This window comes from Simochromis diagramma, unplaced genomic scaffold (genome assembly GCF_900408965.1).
Source record: "Simochromis diagramma unplaced genomic scaffold, fSimDia1.1 OVJJ01000798.1, whole genome shotgun sequence".
Lineage (NCBI taxonomy): Eukaryota > Metazoa > Chordata > Actinopteri > Cichliformes > Cichlidae > Simochromis > Simochromis diagramma.
In genome coordinates, this window is record NW_024386736.1 from 1,613,665 (window position 1) to 1,622,951 (window position 9,287).

Here is a 9,287-nt window from a genome sequence, read left to right on the forward strand (position 1 = left end):
TTTGATTGTCTGACACTTTTAAAAATCACTTATGTGCAGTTTCATGCTTAGAATAAAGAAGTATTTCTTTCACATAGTCTGCACAACTGAGTGCTGTATTGTGCCTACAGCAGGAGCGTTAATGCTATATTTGGGGAATGATGGTTTGACATCATGGATTTTCTTAAAATTTAAAGATGCTTAAAGAATATGAAAAGCATGCATGAAAGAATTACAGTCATTATTGGCAATTTTAAAAGCAATTTTCATATTGATAAAAAGGGGGGGAAACCGGCGAGTAACATGCTCAGAACTAATGGTCATACAATGGTTTGTCTCTGTTCCACGAGGGTAATGTGATAGGTTTGTGTTTTCATTTATCTCCAGCTCTCTGATCCATTAACTTTCTGTCAAGGCCCTGTTCTAGCTCCCGCTGACTGCAGCCTTAACCAAGAAAACAGCTAAAAATTTAAATAGCGACAATTTGTTTGTCATACTCTCTCTCCCTTCAGTATTTTATGCCTTTGGTGACACAATGAAGTGGGCACGCACTGTTCCTCACAGATTTATTAATTACTTAGCACAATTACCCACCAATTTTGACTCCCAGTACCTTAAACTCTCGTTGAGGTTTTGAAGTTCCAGGCTGTGGGAGCTGTTGGAGTTGATCGTACTACATGTGTTAGTGATGTCTGGCTCCAACTGATCCACACAGGGGGCCACCTGTGAGTCCTGCAAGACCAGGACCAGTAATTCCAAACCCAAACCAGTCAAACAAACTTTAAATTTGAAGGTCACACACACATGGGTGTGCTAGTGTGAGTGTACCATAAGTTTGTTGGTTTAGCACTGCTGTGCTTTTTGTCACTTTAAATGTTAAATGTTGCAACCATTTTTTTCTTCCTCCTTTTCAGACTACTTCCTGTCTCTGCCCACTAGACAGATTGTTTGAGCATGTGTCTGTGGTGTGTGCATTACTAGGCCATATATTGTGTTCCTGTTTCAGGTATAAACACAAACCCTCACAGAGAATATACAGACTTTTCAATTTGTACACTCACAACACAGGAAATTGCTCATCTTCTTCCTTCCTTTGATGCTATCAAAAGGGATTGAGTTGATGGAGCTCAGAATGATTTATTGTGTGCAGTCTTTCTCCTTCTCTCTCTCTGTAGCTTTGAGGAGAATTGGATATCATTTATGTTCCTAAGAAGCCAAAGCCTTTCTCAGTAGTTTGGTGCGGGATAATAGAAAGTGTGTTTTGAATTTACTGAAGCTGAGAAGAAGTTAAGCATACACAGATAAAAATAGACATACCAAATACCAATGAATGACACAATTGCTGTTTTTTCAAAGCATAAAAAGGTGACTTGCTTCACAGATAAAGGGAAACAGAGGGATTATGATGATTTTGCTCCAGGCTAACGTGCAAACCAAATTTAAACTTCATGTCCATTTAAATCACAATGACAAGGCAAAATTGGACACTCTGAAAATATATTTTTACAATTGCTTCAATGACTTTGAAAGTACAAAATACATAAAATACTGTCCAACTGAGCTCCTCGCAGACCAGGTGTCCTTCAGACTAGCCTCCTATTCCCCCTGCAGATCGGCTGTCTGCTCTGTCACCCTGAGAAGAAAGACTGCACTGCAGGGTCATAAACTTGAGCTGGTCCTGTTTTGGCCGTAGAGACACACACACACACACACACACACACACACACACACACACACACACACACACACACACACACACACACACACACCAAAAACATCCATCAGTGCATGTATCTTTAAAGCAGGTATAGTGGTTTAAGTTGCACTGATGTGCAGAATATTGTGTTTTTTTTATGGGAAGTAAACCACTGAACAGATAACTATATTGAAGAGTTTTAATTGCATATGTTAAAACAGCTCTGTGCTACATGAACATGCTCCTCTACATGAAAACCACAGTGACAGAGTTAAGCCAAGCTAGTAGTATAATGAATCCAATGACAATACGAAAAGAGCTAATTTTTTTTACCTGTACAGCCCTCAAATATTGACACACTCATTTGAAAAAAATCTGGAGACAAGCTGACAGTAGAGTGAATACTCACAAACAATGTCTTGAATAATCAGGCCCCATCTTATCTTAAAGACCTCATAGAGCAATATCACCCCAGCAGAGCATTTGGCTCTCAGACTGCTAGTTTGCAATTTTGGGAGGCAGAACCTTCAGCTTTCAAACCTGTCTTCTGTGGAACCAGCTCCTAGTTTTGATTGGATAGTTTCTATACTTTTGATATTAGGCTTTAAACTAAATAAACTTAAAACACCAGTCATTAAATGCATTTAATCATTAGTTATTAATAATCGTTGGATCTCTTCCACAGTGTGTCTTTTGACCTGGCAGCCTCCTGGCCCTCCCTCAGCCTGGTTCTGCCAGAGGGTTCTTCCTGTTAAAAGAGAGTTTTTCCTTTTCACTGTCACTAAGTGGTTGTTCATAACTGAAGAAACTGAATTTTATTTAATAAAATACTTGTTTTTACAACAAGAAAACAGAAAACAAAGGCTATACGAGGCTTTTGGACAAACAAGCAAGTATTTTAAGGACAAAAGGCTGCTCTTTTGTTCTTTCTGTGCCTGGCTCTTTCTCTCACTCACACAAACACCATGGACAAACCATTAATGTGAAAGTAAGCCAGACTCTGTGGTGATTTAGGAGTAGCAGACAGTGTGAGGGTAAAGGCCAAGCTCTGGGTCTCATTCAATCTCTCTCCATTCACCAGCCCATAAATAATAACACAGGCACAAACTGACACAAGTAAGAGTTTGAGATGAAGGACATAGGGGAAACAAACAGAGAGGACATGGTGTCTTTTGATGACTAAGAGAAAGAAGAACAGCAGCAAAGAGCAAGAAGACAGGTGTGGGAACAGAAAGAAAATCAGATGTCCTGCTGCTTCCAGCTCAGTGTCAAAGAGCGATGAGGGACTTGAAGCAGTCATACAGAACAAAGTTGTTTGGAAAAATCACAGAAGAATGTAGTTACCTCCACCAAAGACTTTGCAGCTGTGATTATGAGCCTCTGACTGATTATAAATGTATTGTTATTTAAAAAACAACAACAAAAAAGAAACTTCTAAAATGGAAAAAAAAAATCAAAAGTAAAACAACAAACAAAAAAACATTTAAACTTACAAATTACAAATTAGTTTCATCATAGACATATTAAATGTTGGAGCACTGTAAAGCATTTTAATTTACAAACAGTAAATTTACACTATCGCATTTTTCACATTGTTTATTTCACAATAATAATAACGATAATGACAATCAATTAAAAAATCAAATTCAGGGCTTGAGCAAACCATTTGAAATAAAATATACACTCACTAACCAATTCATTAGGTACACCTTGGTAGTACGAGGTTGGTCCCTTTTTCATCTTCAGAATTACCTTAATGTTTCATGACACAGATTCAACAACATTCCTCAGAGATTTTGTTGTTTGTCGTTACACTGTGGTCATAAAGGGATGGATACAGTCAGCAACAGACCTTAGGTAGGCTGTGGTGCTTAAATGATGTACAATTAGTACCCAAAGCGTGCCGAAAAAAATCATCCCTGCTCTTCTCCATACCTCAGTTGTAATGAATGGGGAAAATCCCAGTAAATCAGCAGTTCCTGAAATACCCCACCTGGCACCAACAACCATGCCGGGTTCAGAGTCACTTGAATCAATTTTCTTTCATCTTTTGAGCTTTGGCAGGTCATGTCGACCACTTCTGCATGTTTAAAAACAATGAGTAATAATTTTTCATAATTATTATTTCTTTTAAAAAAAGAGGATGTTTCAGTGGCAAGGAGTATAATAGGAGAAAATCAAAGAGCGTCCTTGTTTCCCTGAGCAGAATTGCCAGATGCTCTGTGTACACTGCCTTTTCTCATTTCTTTACATTTAGTCAAGTTCCTCTTGACCACAAGGACCCCTGCCACTCAGGTTCTCACGATCCCTGTCAAGGAGTCACTCTGCAGGCTGTGAGAATCACTGGTAGCTCCTGCTGCTGGAGGCCTCCCGCTGTGGTCAGCTCCCTAAAAACACACATGCAGACACAGACAAAAACACACACAAACATGTCACAGGCCCATGTATGTTGTATATACACAGAATTAAACAAGCGTACATAATAGTATACAGTCTCTTACTCCCGATTCTTCTCCAGCATCCTCTCTCCTCTTTCTCTCATAACAAACACAGCTGTTCAGACTGCCCTGCTACAGGAAAAAAGAAGCTCCAGCATAAGAGCTATGCATGTTCTTGATTTATTACATATCTCTTATATAATCACAATTTGTGCTATTTTATTGATGGTTGAAAGACCTGAAAATTGGAATAATTTGTTCTTAACACACATACTTCTTGTAAACATAATTGTAAAAATAATGGTGATACCGTAGTTCTTGTAGCCACAGTAATGATAAAGTGAGACTGTCCCTATCAGGGACAGTGTTTGGTTTTGTTTTGGTTATAATGAAGGTAGATTAATGCCTGTGTGTCATGGGAAATGCTTTCCATACCACTTGTGCTTTGACACTGTAAAATCTAACAAGTTGCCAGTACTTAAAAAGATTATGCAGACTCACTGCATTAGAAAAGTTACAGTTTATTTAAGATGTTTAAGTTAGGGCAACTTGTTCAAAATGAGTACTTAGAATAACTTGTTTTTTCCGAGTGAGCAATACTAAATGAATTACTTCAGTTGACATATATGTTATATGTCAAGTTCTTTCAAGTACCATGCACTCACAATGAACGTGTACATTTTAGTCACTATGTCTCACTCTTTCCATATGCAGTCACTATATATAATGCATTTATGCATACATTACATATGAAATTCACAGATAACAGTGTATTTTTAACCAAACAACTTATCAAGATCAGTATGTAGATCTCTGAATTTTATTAAATTATTATTATTATTATGATTATTATTATTATTATTAGAATAGAATAGAATAGAATATAATTCAACTTTATTGTCATTGCACATGCACAGGTACAGGGCAACGAAATGCAGTTTGCATCCATCCAGAAGTGCTTTAGTGATATAGATATATTACAATATATATTAGCAATAATATAGATATGTGAGTATATTACAGAAATGGGTCTATTATGGTATGTTATAATGTACACGGTATGAAGTATGTTGTGAATATTCTATAACTATAAGTATGTACAGGCTGTAGTGAGTACAAGCTATGTACAGGCTATGAACAGGATATAAATATGAAAAACTATACAGAATATGAAATAAATAACTTTACAGAATCTGAGATATACAGCTATACAGAAATGGGAACTATGCAAGTTGTAAACAGTTGTAGGATTAAAAATTATCGAATGTACAGAATGATTATATACACAGAGCTATACAGTAGTGCAGTTAAGATAAGTGAGATATAATTTCTACAGAGGCTATATAAAGTGCTGGTGGTTGTGAGTGGTGGTTCAGTCCATGTTATTATTGTGTGTTTGAGGGTACAGTTGTCCATTGTGGGTGTGTGTATGTTCAGTCCATGAGTTTAACGTGGGTCAGATGTCAGGAGGCAGAGTTCAGGAGTCTGACAGCTGTGGGGAAGTAGCTGTTCCGGTACCTGGTGGTCTTAGTCCGGAGGCTCCTGTGGCGCCTCCCAGAGGGCAGGAGGGTGAAGAGTCCATGTGATGGGTGACTGGGGTCTTTGATGATTTTCCCAGCCCTTTTCAGACACCGCTTCCTGTAGATGTCTTTTATGGCAGGAAGTGGTGCTCCGGCGATGCGCTGGGCAGTTTTCACGACCCTCTGCAACGCCTTCCGGTCCGAGGCAGAGCAGTTCCTGTACCAGACTGTTATACAATTGGTCAGGATGCTCTCGATGGTGCAACGATAGAAGTTCACCAGGATGTCTGAGGACAGGTGGTTCTTCCTCAGAGTCCTCAAGAAGAAGAGGCGCTGGTGAGCCTTCTTGACCAGCTTGGAGCAGTTGGTCGTCCAGGTGAGATCCTCGGAGATGTGGACTCCCAGGAACTTGAAGCTGCTCACACGCTCCACAGCCGTCCCCTTAATGTGGATGGGTGGATATGGGTCAGCATTCCTCCTGTAGTCCACGATGAGCTCCTTGGTCTTCTCGGTGTTAAGCAGCAGGTTGTTTCTGTCACACCACTCAGCCAGACGATCCACCTCCTCCCTGTTATTATTATTATTATAAATATACTTTAACCTCATAAGACCTGAACTCTTTCATGGCATGAATTTTTAATTTCTCTTTGCTATTTGGGCTGATTGGGACCTGATGAATGTAAAAACAAAGAATCGTCGGATGTATTTTTTTTTTACCTGATTTTAGTTTCTGAGAAAAATGAGATCCACATTTGAGGACATTCGCTTTAAATTTCGATAGAACAGTGGCAGTATGATGTCTTCGTAAGTGCATATCAGGTCCTTGTAGAGCAAAATTTAGTATTTTGGTCTAGACATCAGAAAATGTGAAGTCCACATATGTGGACACCAGGTCCTAGGAGGTTAAATATGTCTTGATGCATGCTCAATCATTCAGCTAACGAAATCCCAAAAAGTTGATTCTGTTCTGTTCATCTGAAAATGTCACGTCTCGATCAACCAAATCAACGTTTTGAGTACCTCAAATATAAATAAAAAAAAAAGCCTTTCTGTGTTCACTTTCAAGACCCCGAGATACTTGAACTCCTCCGCTTGGGGCAGGAACTCATCCCCGACCCGGAGTGGGCACTCCACCCTTTTCCGGCTGAGAACCATGGCCTCAGATTTGGAGGTGCTGATCCTCATTCCCGCTGCGTCACACTCGGCTGCGAACCGCTCCAGTGCGAGCTGGAGGCCCTCACCCGATGAAGCCAACAGAACCACATCATCCGCAAAAATCAGAGATGAGATTCTGAGGCCACCAAAGCGAAAGCCCTCCGCCACTTGGCTGCGCCTAGAAATCCTGTCCATAAAAATTATGAACAGAACCGGAGACAAAGGGCAGCCCTGGCGGAGCCCATCACCCACCGGGAACGAGTCCGACTTATTGCCGGCAATGCGAACCAAGCTCTTGCAACGGTTGTATAGGGATTGAATGGCCCGTAGCAATGGGCCAGACACCCCATACTCCCGCAACACCTCCCACAGGACACCCCGAGGGACACGGTCGAATGCCTTCTCCAGGTCCACAAAACACATGTAGACTGGTTGGGCAAACTCCCATGCACCCTCAAGTATCCTGGAGAGGATAAAGAGCTGGTCCAGTGTTCCGCGACCAGGACGAAAACCGCATTGTTCCTCCTGTATCCGAGGTTCGACTAGCGGACGAACTCTCCTCTCCAGCACCCTGGCATAGACTTTCCCAGGGAGGCTGAGGAGTGTGATCCCCCTGTAGTTGGAACACACCCTCCGGTCCCCCTTCTTAAAGATGGGGACCACCACCCCGGTCTGCCAGTCCACAGGCACTGCCCCTGATCTCCACGCAACATTGCAGAGACGTGTCAACCAAGACAGCCCTACAACGTCCAGCGCCTTCAGGAACTCGGGGCGGACCTCATCAACACCAGGGGCTCTGCCACCAAGGAGTTGTTTAACTGCCTCAGTGACCTCGCCCCCGGAAATTGGCGGGTCATACCCCTCATCCCCAGACTCTGCTTCCTCCTCGGAAGACGTGTCAGTGGGATTAAGGAGGTCCTCGAAGTATTCCTTCCACCGCCCGACTATTTTCTCAGTCGACGTCAACAGCGCTCCGCCAGCACTATACACAGCGCAGGTAGAGCACCGCTTTCCCCTCCTGAGACGCCTGACGGTTTGCCAGAATCTCTTCGAGGCAGTCCGAAAGTCTTTTTCCATGGCCTCTCCGAACTCCTCCCACACCCGAGTTTTTGCTTCAGCCACTGCCCGAGCCGCATTCCGCTTGGCCTGTCGATACCTGTCGGCTGCCTCCGGAGTCCCACAGGCTAACCAAGCCCGATAGGCCTCCTTCTTCAGCCTGGTGGCTCCCTTCACCTCTGGTGTCCACCATTTGGTTCGGGGATTACCACCACGGCAGGCACCAACCACCTTGCGGCCGCAGCTCAATGCAGCAGCTTCGGCAATGGAGACGCTGAACATGGTCCATTCGGACTCAATGTCCCCAGTCTCCCTCGGAATGCTGTTGAAGCTCTGTCGGAGGTGTGCGTTGAAGATCTCGCGGACTGGGGCCTCTGCTAGACGTTCCCAGCACACCCTCACTACGCGTTTAGGTGCACCAGGTCTGTCCAGCGTCCTCCCCCGCCACCTGATCCAACTCACCACCAGGTGGTGATCAGTTGACAGCTCAGCCCCTCTCTTTACCCGAGTGTCCAGAACATATGGTCGCAGGTCTGGTGATACGATTACAAAATCGATCATCGACCTACGGCCTAGAGCATCCTGGTGCCACGTGCACTTATGAACACTCTTATGTTCGAACAGGGTGTTCGTTATGGCCAAACTGTGATTAGCACAGAAGTCCAATAACAAAGCACCGCTCGGGTTCAGATCAGGGAGGCCGTTCCTCCCAATCACGCCCCTCCAGGTCTCGCTGTCGTTACCCACGTGAGCATTGAAGTCTCCCAGCAGGACAACAGAGTCTCCAGGTGGAGCACCTTCCAGCACCCCCCCCAGGGACTCTAAGAAGGCTGGGTACTCCGAACTGCCACCCGGCGCATAAGCGCAGATGACAGTCAGGACCCGTTCCCCGACCCTAAGGCGCAGGGAGCAAACCCTCTCGTCCACCGGGAAAAACCCCAACGTACCGGCAGCAAGCCGAGGGGATATAAGAATACCCACCCCAGCCCGCCGCCTCTCACCAGGGGCAACTCCAGACTGAGACAGAGTCCAGCCCCTCTCCAGGAGACTGGTTCCAGAGCCCAGACAATGCGTAGAGGTGAGCCCACCTATATCTAGCCGGTACCTCTCAACCTCACGCACCAACTCAGGCTCCTTCCCCACCAGAGAGGTGACATTCCATGTCCCTATTGCCAGTCTTGGCAGCCGGGGGTCGGTCCGCCAGGGCCTCCGCTCCTGGCCGCCACCCGGCTCACAATGCACCCGACCCCTATGGCGCCTCCTGCGGGTGGTGGGCCTGCGGGAGGATGGGCCCATGTCTCCTCTTCGGGCTGTGCCCGGCCGGGCCCCATGGACTAAGGCCCGGCCACCAGACGCTCGCCCTCGGGCACCCTCCCCGGGTCTGGCTCCAGGGCGGAGCCCCGGTAACCCTATCCCGGGCAGGGTAAACTGTTCCCTCGATAT